We start from the raw sequence: 14385 nt of genomic DNA, 5'->3' as shown, positions 1-14385 counted from the left end.
AAGAGTCTGTGACCGTGGAACCTGTCACAGCATCAAATCTGAAAAAACCCTGCTGTGTCGTGAGACAGGAGTAAACGATTAAAATACTGTATGTGTTGTAAATAAAGTGTGTTAGCTTTTCATCCTGTAGGCAGCAAAGCAGTTAACAAGCTTACTAACCACAGTAGCTCACTTGCTAGCATGAGGATTCAAACTGCAGTCCAACAATTGCCTCCATTTTCTTCAATGCAAATTTAATCTGTCTGAGATCATCATCCTCTGAGTCTCGGACTCTGCTAGTATTAAATTAATTTTCAGTAGCACAACAAGCACATTTGCTTCTGACTGTCAGTTGAGTGTCAACGTGGTTCTCTGATGTACTGACTTCAGACCAGTGTTCACAACCAGAGCTCGGTGCTCTCTGCGCTGTGGTTTGTTAATATTAGGTGCTAGTACTGTTTGAAAGAAAAACTCTGACAGTGAAAAATTAAAGTGAGGCCAAGGTTTTTAGTCTCGATTGAATCCACACTGTAGCTTCAGCTTTCACTCTGCTATCAACAAAATCAATGGGGGATCTGCCTGCAGTCGGTATCAGAGCACCAGCAGACCTACGATCAGCTGATCAGCCTCTAAACAGAATGTGGATGAATACATAAAATAATAAGAAAATGCTTCAAAGTTGTATAAACCTATAACAGAGTACTGCAACTTGTCCCTGTCCAACTTTGGGTTGAAATAATATCACATACAAAAATCACTACATCACAATTGTGAATAATAAAAATTAGGCCTGACGTAAAACTTTCCAAGAGGTCTGGAATTCAGTGTCCGACATCGCCTATTTCCCAGACATATTGCTCTGAATGGATGAATAATGGCACTGGTGTAGCTAACAATAAGTACTTGAAGCCTCAAAAAAAAAAAAAAAAAAAAAAAAAATTCTGTTGTTAGAAAGTTGTTTGATTGAGAAAATCTCGGATAATTAGCACCGATGGACCCCTGTTCAAAATGAAAAGAGCAATAATGATCAAAAACAATTTTTTTCTTGATGTTACCTTGTGGAGTTCCTTGGCCCGACAAACAAAGCTGATATCACATCCACTGAAATCATTTCAGTATCAATTTGCCATTTCCGTTGGACTTTTCTGTAATGCATTTCTCTTTGTGTCCTTCAAGTAGGAAAAAAGTAGAAATGGTGATGGAGCCTATATTAGTGTGCTCATCCATCATTGATTCATATAGGCACACTATTTGTATGCAAATGAACCCTCATTCGGCTCTGAATTGGGCAGTTAATGGTGTTCCCGGGGCCATCTGTCATTCTGCACACTTGATGGGGTTTTCTCATTCTCCAACATGTCTGTCCTGCACTGTTGAGTCCGCCGGCCTCGTCTCTCACACACAAGTGCTTGTATGTGTGTTACAGCGCTGATGATAGCCGCCAGTGAGTGGTCTTTAGATAACTGTGAGAAGCTCACTCACATTCACACCCATTCACACCCACTCTCCACCACCTCTGCACACACATTGTGAGAGCGTTAAAATAAAGAAAACTACTTGATACAACTAACCTGCTACAGAGTGGCTGGTGTGCAACAAGTGCGAGTGGAAATCAGAATATTGAGAATTGGGAAATTTTGTAGTCTTGATTTTTCTTACATTTTAACAGATGGTTTCAACACCATGCCAAATAATGAATGTAAGATTGGATACCACAAGACTGATTTTGGCATCGTGGCCAAACGCATTACTGCAACCTTCACCACTTGATACTCATTAACGTAAAAAAAGCTTCTTTTTTTTTGCTTTTTTTTTTTTTTTCATACACATTGGAAAAGGAGTGGCTAAGATGGTATGTAAATTTTTCTGAAAATTAAAAACCCAGTGAAATGATTGTTTATGTTGTTGGAATTAGATCCATTTGGTCTAAATTTGGAAAGGCCAGAAGAGCTTCCAGCAGTTTGAAAGATGGGAGTCTGAATTGCCCAGCTTGACTCAGCATGTCCCTGTGCTCAAAATTATGTAAGTGCGCTAAACATCCGGATGCCTCATGCAAGACGCTCGGAAAAAATTCTTCAGCATATTCCAGAGTGACATTTTGGAATCAACAACACTAAAGGTATTAGTATTTTCAAAGCTGTAACTTTCTGAGCTAAATGAAGTCGTTTCACCTGATAGTGTTATTTTGACTTAGATGGACTGGTCATGTGGAGAGACACCCCCTTTTTGAGCCAGTGGAGATGAAAGGAGTGAAGAGATGGTGGAGGAGCCAGCCCCTCGGTCCAGAACATCCAAAGCAGCAAAAAGGACGGTGTGTGCAGTACGTGTATCGTCCTATTAGTTTGCCAGCTTCATTACCATTACACACAACCGTTCTCAAAATGTGAGCTGTGGGGCGTCTTTTAGCTGTGTTACAATTAGCCCCTGTTGTCCAGTGGAACTGCCAACAGAAGTTGTGCAACACCAAAGAGCATGTCATTTTGAGTGGATGATTAGGAAGAGGAAATAAATTGAACTTAACAGCAGGCAAAAACAATGTGCTAAACATGAACCAAACAATAGTGTTCAAATACCAATAACACTACATGTTCCGGAGTTTACTGATACTACAAAATTCAGTACGAGTCCTCACACTCATCACTGTACACAAGAATGTTGTTGCCTTTGAATGGTAGGACAATTAAGGATACAAAATTGCTAAAAAAAAAATATATATTTTTTTGTATTTCAGTTTCAAATAATTTAAAAAGGGTAGAAAACAGATCCATGAGAAGAAAAAAAAAATATCTATTGGCTCCACCATTCTGAAAAACACAGCACGTGAACTCAGATTTCATTTTCAAAGTCATGAAAACCACATCAAGTGGACCCTTCTCTTATAAACACAATCCCATTTAAGTACAGTATGAGCAACCCTGAACCTCCAACAAACTCCAAGATTTAACCAAACAGCTTGACTGATGATCAAAGTTTTCAGGAGGAACATTAAGAAATTATCTTATTTTAAACAGAGAACTGTGTAAAGTAAGCATTTACCAAACTGAAGAAATGTTACTCCAGAGAGCTTCCCAGCAGAAGCATTCTGTCTGTACAACCTTTGAGAGTGACAATCAAACGGACCCTGAAGCAGAAAGTCGTGGCTCTTCACTGCTTGAGTGATCCGACTCCTCACTCGGCTGCTGTGCAGACTGACAGCGATGATGGTGGTCATGATTGGCCTGTCCGCTTTCCAGAGACACCAAATCGAGGCAGCTGCCAGCCGGCTCCTGAGGAAGTAGCCGAGGCCAGAGCCGAGCTGACCTGGCTCAGTGTTCTCAAAGTCCACAGAAATCTAAGATAAAACAGCTGCAAGACAGATAAAGAATCTTGGTTACCCGTGTTACGTTCCCCGACTGATGTCTAGGGGAGGCGGGGAGTAACAATGTAAATAAATAAACTAGCAAAAAAAGGATCACGGGCAACAAATGAATAAACAAAAGGGATTTATTAACAATAAATCAAACAACCATATAAGGCACAAACTTAAAACTACTTTCCCAAAAAGGGGAAAAGTGACACTATAGCAATGCTCAATCTACCACAATACACAATCAAGCTAAATGGTAGTGATGTTGCGAGATGTGCCGACGCTTCGAAGCGTGTGTCGAGTAACGGAGGGGGCGTTTCTTCGAAGCGTGTGTCGAGGCTTGCTTCATTTAGGGGAGGAGCCAAAAATGATGACGTCCGAAGCCTCGCTGCCGGCTGTACCACGTGACTGCTTCGGGAAGTGGTTCAGATTTTGCCGGGAGGTTTGACAGCAATATAAACTCCTCAGGCTCCATTCAAAATGTGGGTTGTTGGTGGAGAGTTGGGGTCAGTTGAGAGTTTGGATAGTTTGGAGAGTTTAGAGAGAGAGAGATAGTTTGGAGATTTAGGAGAGTGAGGAGAGAAGGATAGGTGATAAGATGGAGCCAGATAGGAAGAGGAGGATTTCCCCTGTGTGGGAACACTTTGATTTGATAACTCCTAATAAGGTAAGCTAAATCTAACTCTATTTCAGACACATTAGGTTTGCTTATCAAGAACTGTATTTTTCACAGTTTCTTATTTTATTCAAAGGTGAGGTGTTTATTGTGCTCCAAGGAGTTGGGGTACAATAACAACACCTCATCCATGCTAAGGCATTACCGTGCCTTGCATGAGAATAAGGAGGAAACTGGAGCTTCACCCAGCCAAGGTAAGTCATTACAATATTACAAATGCACCATCACAATTTTTCCCTGTTCACTTTTGTTTATTGTGCAAATAAAGACAGGTAACAGACACTGTATTTATTCTCTTTTAACCAGCCACCAGAAAACAAGAGCTGGATGAAGCCCTCGTCTCCATGATAGTGAAGGACACACAGCCCTTCAGTATTGTGGATGATGTTGGATTCAGGGCATTTGTGTCCAAACTGGATCCTAATTATGTCCTCCCTACAAGGCAGGTATGTATGGGTGCATGCATGAAACAAATGAGTACTTTATTGTGTCTCACAGTTCAGCACTATATATTTTTTCCTTTAGGCTCTGAAGGCCATGGTGGAGGCCAAGTATGAGTCAGCTAAGGAGAAGGCTAAGGCTAAAGTGGAAAAGGTGGCTGCTGTTAGCTTTACTTCTGACATGTGGACATCCACAAAACCAAAAACGGTTGAGAAACTGTTATTTCTGAATAAAAATGAATAAAATGTCCCCTGTCCTGTACATCATTGTCCAAGTTACACAAGCATATTCAGTCCCCTCTTCCTAGTTCCACAAGCACTTCCACTGTCCTCTGCCTGCTTAAGCCCATGCCATTTTCCTAAAGTGACAGAAAAACATGATTACACAACCTGCCATATCATATGATACTACCATTTTGGGAAAATTTACACACACAGAATACATTCAAAAAATATTTTATTATGCACATATATGATAATTTATGTACAGAAATTATTTGGTCATACATTTTTGTAATTCAGTCATTCCCAACAGCCATAACAGACACAAAAATTCAATGCATCACATGTGGTTCAGATACAGCTGCCTGTGATTATACACTTGGCCAGTAGGTGGTTTCGTGTTCACATGAAGCTTCGAGTAATGAACCCTTTCTCGAACCAATTGGCTGAAGTGGTTCGATGCCTCATGAGGCTTCATCTCACCATCACTACTAAATGGTCACCTACCAACGCACTGGCACACCAAGCACCAAAACACCTACACACAAAATGTACCATGCAAGCTGGCCCACAGGGATTGTCCGCCTGGCTTCCCCAGCCTCTTGTCCACTGGGGCACCAATCAGCAGATTGACCGCAGCTGTGTTCAGTCAGGGGTTTCAGCTGGTAGCTGCAGGCAGGCTCCTGTGGGTGGAGAGAGCGAGAGCGCACAGAATACACACTAACAACCTGTCACCTTAGAAGTGCGTCCACCCAAAAATTGGCGGTTTTTCATAACATTTTGACAAGATTTTGCTCTCGGACCCTTTTACTTTGTGTGTTTGTGTTTTTCGTGCATAACGGTTTAAAGTAAATGTGTACATTTCCAATCTTGGTTAATTTGGCTACAATCACAACAGAGAAGCAGCTGTTTACTGCACAACCAAGCAAACTTACATTTGAATAAGTGAGTCAAAAATATTTGCAGCTGCAATCTGACATCATGCTGCAAACCACACGAGCTGTGTTAAAGAGTAACTAGTTATGTGTAATTAAATCACAAATGAAATATGTAATTAAGTCAGAATTACTATTCACAATGTTGGTGATTACAAAGAGGTTACATCTGAATATAGTGAAAAGCTTATATGTAGAATAATAGTCATGCTGTTGCCTTGCATTGTTTCATAGGAATTCTGTTTCATAGAAATTATGATAGAAGTTAATCATACTTCTGAACAGGCTCCATTAATTTGGCAGTACCAGCTCAATTAGTGAGCTTTGTTTTTGATTGGTTCTCACTTGAATTCCCGTCACCTTTTGTCTACCAATCAAATCACTGTGTTTCTCTAAGCCCCGTGCCGAGGGGTTTGGCCATGTCAGATGAGATGAAGAGGTATTTAAAAAGTCATTCAGGAACCAGTGTAAAAAATCTGAGTTCTCTGTTAATAGTTCTGTCTTCACTCAGCATGGAGTCGACCTGAATGTAGACTTGGTTTGAGATTATGGGAACATTTTTCTTTCACTACAGTCCTTTGTGATCTAAACACTTGTGATTTGTTTTAATTGTGGTGCTTTGACATTAAAACATTCCAATATTAATTCAAGTTATAATGAAGAACCTTCAATTAAAGTTTGATAGTCATCAGTGTTGAGTACTATTGCGAGCTTCACAATACCTAGTTTTTATTTATTTTTTAGAAGTTTTCAACTTTATCGTCCAGTTTAAAACATTTCTTAGAAAAGTAATCAAATGTAATAAGTTACATTACTTGGATGAAATAATTGAAATAGTTGCATTACTTATTAAATTTTAACAGGTTGAGTTTCAAAAGGAACATTCCCAACCCTGCACACAAGTAGCCTTCAACTTACTTATCTGATGACAAAAAATACTAAAATGTATTACCTTGTACTTGGTAGACAATCACAATCCAGCACAGGAAAGGTGGACTCCACCTTTAGAGCAATTATTTGTAAGAAGAAGCCAAGGGATTATATCGCCACATATCCCTCTAATATGAAGATGACATTAATTTAAATGGTTTATCTTTTCATCAAAGACTCTAACTTAATTATATTATGATTTTTATATCCCAATGAGATCTTTTTTCCAAATTTGTCTTACAATATAGGTATCACCAACAGGATTCAAACATCTAACCTTTGCGGTTAATGCTTTGCTCCTCCCACTGAGCTATACCTACGAAAAAACACTGACTCACAGTTGGTTTGTAATATTTTATAAAAACTAACACGAGAGAACATATAACAGTTCTCCTTCCAATGAAATTCGAATTAAGTTCGTCCCACCTCACAGCAGAGTAGTTAACCCACTGTGTGCCTGAATAACCAGGATGAAGCTTTGATTGAAGTTACGTCACACGCGCTTGAAAGGAAACAGTCAGAAATAGTGTTGGCATAGTTGGCTGCTTAACCGTGACTAAAAAAGGCAACCCACGTCAAGCCATGAAGAACATCACTGAAAAGCAAACGCTTCAAAAGATGCCAGTTATAGTTCATCAAGTGCTGTATGAAAAAGAAAGCAGTGGCAATGGAGCTACATTTGGACGTAGTGGCTTTGTACCTACTCATAGTTATATTCTCCTGCTAAACCTGAACACGGCAGCATAATTATCATTTTAAAATGTCCTTTTTGCTCCCTGTCTTCCTGATTGTTGCTTACACTGACACGGACTCTCACTCACTGTGTCCAGCCTAATTAACATCAACCAAAACCGCTTCCCCTCCTCCACAGAGGATGTGCCAGATTAAATGCACATCAGAGGCTCACAGCACGCAACATAGCAATTATAAGTAATGTAGTTCGAAGATTCTAGAAATGAGCTGCAGGAGAACAGCTGCAAGGAGGAAAAAAAAAAACAAGGATGAAGCCAGGCACCAACTGTACCTATGTGACTCATTTATATGAGAGGATGAAGCACTCAGTTATTATCATAACTTTGTCCAACAAATACCTAAAAGACAGACCAGATAATGATTTGCATAGCTTAAAATTAGATTTTAAAAGTCTTGCTGGACAACTCACTGATACAAGTATAATATTTTAAAAATTTCCCCACTATTCATAAGTAACTAAAGATTAGAAGATTGATAATAAGTATCAGTGGTACCTGCTATACCATAAAGAAGTTGTGTAAGAGCAAGAACAAACATCATTTGTATTTAAACCTGCATGATTTGTGGTTTTAGCCACTCGAGGGCAGTGCTATAAATTGTAATCAAAACATTCACACAAGGTATTATCACTTTAAAAAGTTGACCTTGTGTATGTTTCAGCAAACAGTTGCTTGTTTGCAGGCATTACATCAGCACACATTTGAAGTTGTGAAGTACAGCAGTACGTCTCTTTTAACTCTGTTTTGGTCTCTACCAGCATCCAGCTACAGGGCAGCCTAACAGATGAGGCGATGGGCATCACCGGCGCACCCCAAGGAACCATACAATAGCCATTTCTCTTTACCAGAGCTTCAACTCTGGAACACGTCACCTCCAGAGGTTGATGACTGCACTGATGTGGGCTACGTCAGTGAGGACAAGGGGGGAGGAGAGAGGTGGTAGTGAGCTTCATCCGACAGCATGGGAAATTAACATCAGCAAGACCGAGGAGATGATGGTGGACTTAATACAGATCAGGAAGCCCCCGACCCTCAACTGGACTGGACAGACAACAGTGAGGTCCTCTTGGAAAGGACAGTTCTTTCTAATGAGGCTCGATCCGATGTTCTGCCAGTCTGTGGTAACCTGCACCTGTTCTTTGCTGTGGCGTATTGGTGAGGCGGCATCGAAGGTGGGGAATCACACGAAAGAACCGAACAGAACAAACAAATGGAACAAACTGGTGAGGAAGGTCAGCTCTGCTGTTGGACTAAAACTGGACAGTCTGAAGGCAGCGGTGGAGAGTTTTGGAGTGATTTTCTCACTGAAGGAGAAAATCAGCACCATCCAGGGAAACCCTTCCCATCTCTTCCACCTAGAGCCTGGGGATCACCTGGGGATCACCTGGGGATTAATGAAATCTTATCTTATCTCACAACTCCTGAGAAAAATATCTGGCTCAGAGATGCTCCACTGTTCACCTGCCTGTCGACAGTAAGGTGTACGGTGGGTTTATCTGAACTTCTGTCTGCCTGCTGCATCATGAAACAAGTGAGAGTGAACCAAAACACTTTAGTTCTGCTCCATAAAACCTAAACAATGAGCTGAAAAAGGTCAAATGTTTCACAACGTTGAGGGGAACGTCAGGTGGTAATTCTCTGAGATGTTTTTTTTGTGTCACTTGAGCCAATATTAGTGTAAACTGTTAATGTTAACTGAAATGCATCACCAACTTCACTGAAAGCTTGGAATGGACTTCACACATTTCCCTCTTTGACAGACCTTTCATTATTTCCCATGTGTAATAAGCGCTGTTATTGCCCTCCGTTTTACATTATTATTTCCCTCTTCTTATTATTTCTGGCCACCGTGATCAATTTCATGGTTGGTTGGAAAGGACGGCACTTTATTTGAACTGATTGTGAGGATTTCTTGTCAGCCCGTGATCAATTTCACGCTTCGTTTGGCGAGATTGTCACATCATTTGGACTGCTGCACCACTACAATGCAAAGTGGGAATATTTTAAAAATACCACTTCATTTGTCTGGGATAGTGAGGACCAACAGCAGCGATGTTAGCACAGTTCTTTATGAGGATTCTTTGTTTCCACATTTTGTCAGTATATATTACTCTGACAATCAACTCTCAGCTACACATAGATAGACGCTAAGGCCTCCAGAGAGGCCAAAAATAAATGCTTAATGTTTACATGTCATCAGGCAGAGAGTGAGCCATTTTTTGCAGTGTAGATTGTTTGTATTACATTTTTGCTGTGATTCAAATTGTTTGCTTTTCTTGGTCTAGCATGGGTTGTTTTTATTTGCATTGTGTGGTTTTAGCATGTGGTGTTTTACTTGCATGTTTTTATAATCTACAATTTTATCAGGCATGTTATTGGGCACTCTTTTCTGATCTGATTGAAGCTGCTTGTAACCACTGATCCCCTGCACACGCAAAAGTTCTGTTCGTCTCAAGGACCAATCGTGAGTGGTGGCAGGACAGAAGTGGCCAATGTCGCCACAGGAGGGCGCTACTCACCTCCCGTGGCAGGCTTGCTTTTACCTGGTGTTGAACTTTCTTTCTTTTTTTTATCTTTAAGTAGTTCCTTTTTAAACTGGACTTTTAACTCTTTTTAGCTTGTTTTAATGAAATTACACTGGACTTTTAGTCTTTTATCCTCTTAACTGTGCAGCTACTTTTGACTATTTCATGGGTTTTAAACATTTGTACCATTCCTTAATTGTTATGTCTTGGTGATCCCTGCCGCTTCTCCCCCAATTTTAAAAGAGCCTGTGTTTCAAATGGAGAAATGGACTTCTCAAATTAGGGGGCGTTGCAACCTTTTAACTTCTATTTATTTCATTTTAGGGCCTTTAGTCTGCTAAAATTATTTAATTTGAAAACCCCTCCCTATTGGGCATACATGCACTTCATTAAAATGCCATATCCCTCACAAAAAATTAACACTCTGCATCTAAAAGAATAGATGCAATAGTAATAGTCATTTTATTATTTTACAGAAATTATTGTCAAAAACAGTCGTCTTGCAAAATTTCTTGAAATTTTCTCGTCAGTGTGACTCTACCTCGATCTCTCATCTTGATTGGCAGCAGAAAGCGATGTAGGACACACTAACAGCACATGAGCATCAGCAGGAGAGAGAAGGAATACCATAATTGTTTTTAGATAAAACAAAGACCAATGTAATTTAATACAGAAGCTTAACAGCACTCTGCTGTACATCACTATAAAACTCATATTATGCACTTTTCATGCTGGAGGAATCTGTAATCACCAAAATAAGATCTTTGTACACTTTGACATCTTTTGGTTTGTGGGCTACTAATGCAAAGCCTCATGCATCTCAAATGTAAGTTGGAAAGTTTAATAAGTTCTTTGGGTTGATGAGTGAAATTGAGCAATTCCAACAACAACAAATCATAATATTGTCTTAGTAATACCATTCATAAACTATGTACTCACCAGTAGTTGAGAAATTACAAACTGTTTTCCCTGGTGGTTGAGAGATGTGAACTGAAAAAGGCGGGCCACCGTCCTTTTCAACCATCTACAATGAAGAGAAGATTGATGACCATGTGCATAGAGGCTGAAAGGCCTTCAAGCTTTCACCTCGGCCAAACTTGATCCATGATTTGGTTCCTCCTCTTTGCTCAAACGTGTGTAAATAGATAAACTGGAAGCATTCTGACACAGTGTGAACTAGAGTTCTGGTGCCTGAACTTGTTGGGTTATGTTTTCAGTGTGGTTTGTCTGTCAGCAAAAAAAAAAAAACTACCGTGTCATTTTTCATGAAACTTGGTGGAAGGGAGATGCACTGGCCACTGAAGAGCCCAGTAGATTTTGGAGTGGATCCGATCATTGGGGCAGATCCACTAATTATTTTTCACTTTCATTTACAATGCCAGACATGTCTTTTGGCTAACTAAACACAATACAACTTAAAATCCAGTACATTTAGTGATCTAGTAATGAAATAGTGTAAATTCTATGAATATGAGGACTTCATATAAAATTAATTTGTACCAGTGATCCTCTATAACACATGTACCTGTTCAACCTGAATAAAGGAAGCAGATGTTAGGGAGCACTCGGGGACAGTAGTTTCAAATAGGACAGTACCAGTTAGGCTCCATTGGGTCAGGTCTTTAAGATGCAGGTCCAGGACAGGTTCAGGTCTCAGCTTCAGACCTGTGCAGAATTATAATTTAGATCACTACACAAAACTGGACAACATGTCTGTCTCCATTACCATTGACTGAAAAGCACACCAACATTAGAACACTGGAAATTTGTGCATAGTTGGGTTAAGTTGTACATAGGCCATGTACAGATCAGAGATAGTCTGAAGTGACATCATTCCCAAAGCTGACACACTTTACGAATGTGAGCCATCGTATCTTCTCTCCTCCTATCTGGATCACCTTTGTTTCAGTGAAAGTGATGAGTCACTGCGTGTTCTCAATGATGTTATCTAACTCACCTTTAGTGCTGTTCCTGTGACCACTGGCAGTAGAGCATGTGTTCCTGGGAGAGAAAGACAAAACGAAAACCACAGCCTGTCTGTCCTGTAATTGTGGTGGTGACGTTCAATGTCTCTCTGTCAACATCTCTAAGATTAGCTGTGACGGGTCAGCAGAGGAGCACCAATAAACTTAGATTGAATTTTACTTCTGCAAGTGTGATCATCATTCGAGGAAAGGAAAAGCAGTTTCCTCTGATTTTCTGATTTGTGACATCACAGGTGGGGAGTTGTTCTTCCTTAACACAGCTGGATGATTGTGGATCTCAAAGAGCAAATGCTCAGAGATGCAGTGTCTCTCAAAAAAAAAATGCTAATCTTCTGCACACACACACACAAAAACACAAATCAATTTTTTGCAATAACAATATTTGTTGACAGCCGCTCTGAATGCTGACATCATGCAGCAACCGCACCCCACACCGCGTCCAGAGATACAAGTCTTTCAACTCTGGTCCTGTTTGATCCAATGGAAATAAGAAACCGCGTGTTGTATCCAGGCAACAAGTTCGTTGCCAGGTGACAGATACAGAAGTCCTGAGACAAGAGACTGCATATAACAATTCCACATGAATAAGACAAGGCAGAACATCAGTCACCTCCTGCAACTCACACATGACTTTGATAATCACCTTTACCATTAAAAACAACACACCAAGGTGTGTTTGCCCGCACACGAGCAGCACGCGTCCTTGTTCTTAACAAATATAATAAACCCTGCACACAAGCAGATGAGGTGACAGTAAAACTCAACGGCACAAACCTGATCCGTGCACCTTTTGTGGACCTTAATCAGTTCACCTAATTGACGCATGGAATCATGATGTACACAGCGATGGCTTATCAGATGAGACGTATCCGCCAGCAAATATGAAAACAGCCATAAGTGGTGGGATTATCAAATGTGTTTCTGCCAGAACGCCGGGCCTTTCATGTGTCAGCCATGAGCAGAGATAATGATCATCTCCAAGGCGCTTCAGCTGACAAATCCACTGCCACCATTAAAGCCTTTTCATTCTCCCCAGAGCTGCTCTGAGCGACTGTATATTTTCACTTTGATTTAGCAGGGGGCAATTGTTTACTGAGATATGTTTAGCTCAAGTAAAAACTTTGATTTGTAAAGCAAAGATCGAATGGTAAACTGTGTGCTAGTTTACTGCTCCTGTTGTAGGTGGAACATTAAAGCTGCACTAATCAGTATTTTCACCTCATGCTGACAAAGTTCACCATGTCGTGATGAAGCACCAGAAAAGTATCACCTCACTGTGCAATTCCTCCGTCTTAGTAAGTATTTATGGCCTCCTTTTAGCTCATTGTTTTGGCTTTTACAGTTTGTTCGCTCATTAACCCTGTTTGCAGAAGCAGCAAGTAAAAAACAAGCTCTGATAAACCTGCTGTATGGTAGCTATCCACACCAAACCAAAGACAGGCTAAGTTATCGACCTGCGGCAACAAATGAACAAGGTGATAGATGATGTTCCTTTGACACTGGAGAAACCCCCCAAAAATGATTGGTGCACCTTTACTCTTTTTTTCCCCGAGATTCAGTTTATTCTACAAAATTTCCCAAAGTTTTCTTGAGGTAGATTTATGGTAAGAAACATGTGGTTTGGCTCATACTATAGTTAAGGCAGACACGGTGCTGCATTGATATACTTCCAATGTTATAAATGCAAGTAAAGGGAAAGCCAATATAACTTTCTGTAAAGTATTTTAGTCAGTGTCCAGCAAAAATACCGAATGTGTCTACAGGCTGCATACAATTCAACACAGTATATGAAGAATAATATTTACAAGAATAAATAAAAGATAGTTTAGTTTCTTCTGGTTTAAAAGGAGTTTGGTTTCAAGGGATTTTGTGATCCAGACCAGGACTGCTTTTAAACTCAACTAGCTTAAATAACAGTCTTTGCATAAACATAAACAGACATTAAATTAAAAAAAATATGTGTAATTTTATCTTCAGTATTTAGATGTAAGGAACATTAAATAATGTTTCAGACGGACTGCATGTCTTCCAACTTTTATAGATGTTGAAAGTTGATCACACGTTTCAGAAATTCCTCAAAGACAAAACATTCATCCAAACTTGTTTCTCAGCCTGAAGAAAGAAAACCGCCCTCGTGTCAACTTCACACTGACGCCACAAACATAAACAAACCTTTGCTGCCATCCTCTTGCTGTGTCTGGTAAATGCAATGAGAAATAATTAGAAGTGCAGGTCTGCCATTCCTGCCATTAGGTGGGATGTAATCACCTCTGCCACAAAGGTTATGTTTTCAGTTTTTGGGGGGTTTTTTTTGGTCCACTTGTCTGTTTATCTGCAGGCCTGGTTTTCATGAAAGTTGGTGGGGTCCCAATCAGGGGGAACAGATCCTCAAATCATTATTCTACTAAAACAAATTGAGTTTTCTTCTTGTTTCTACGGTTGAATGTTTCAGCTTCACTGAGCAGACGGATGTGGGTGCAGTTTAAACTAGACGGCTGTTTTCGCAACAATCTGCTGAAGCGGGTCAGTTTCTCTGCTTTAAGACGTTAACAGATTTCTAATTCATGTGCAAAAACTGCGTGTTGTAACCTTTAC

Source organism: Embiotoca jacksoni, unplaced genomic scaffold (assembly GCF_022577435.1).
Source record: "Embiotoca jacksoni isolate LCO1_2020_lvr unplaced genomic scaffold, fEmbJac1.0.p SCAF_21, whole genome shotgun sequence".
NCBI classification, from domain to species: domain Eukaryota; kingdom Metazoa; phylum Chordata; class Actinopteri; family Embiotocidae; genus Embiotoca; species Embiotoca jacksoni.
The sequence above is the reverse complement of the archived record's forward strand: the minus strand, read 5'-3'. Positions refer to the sequence as shown.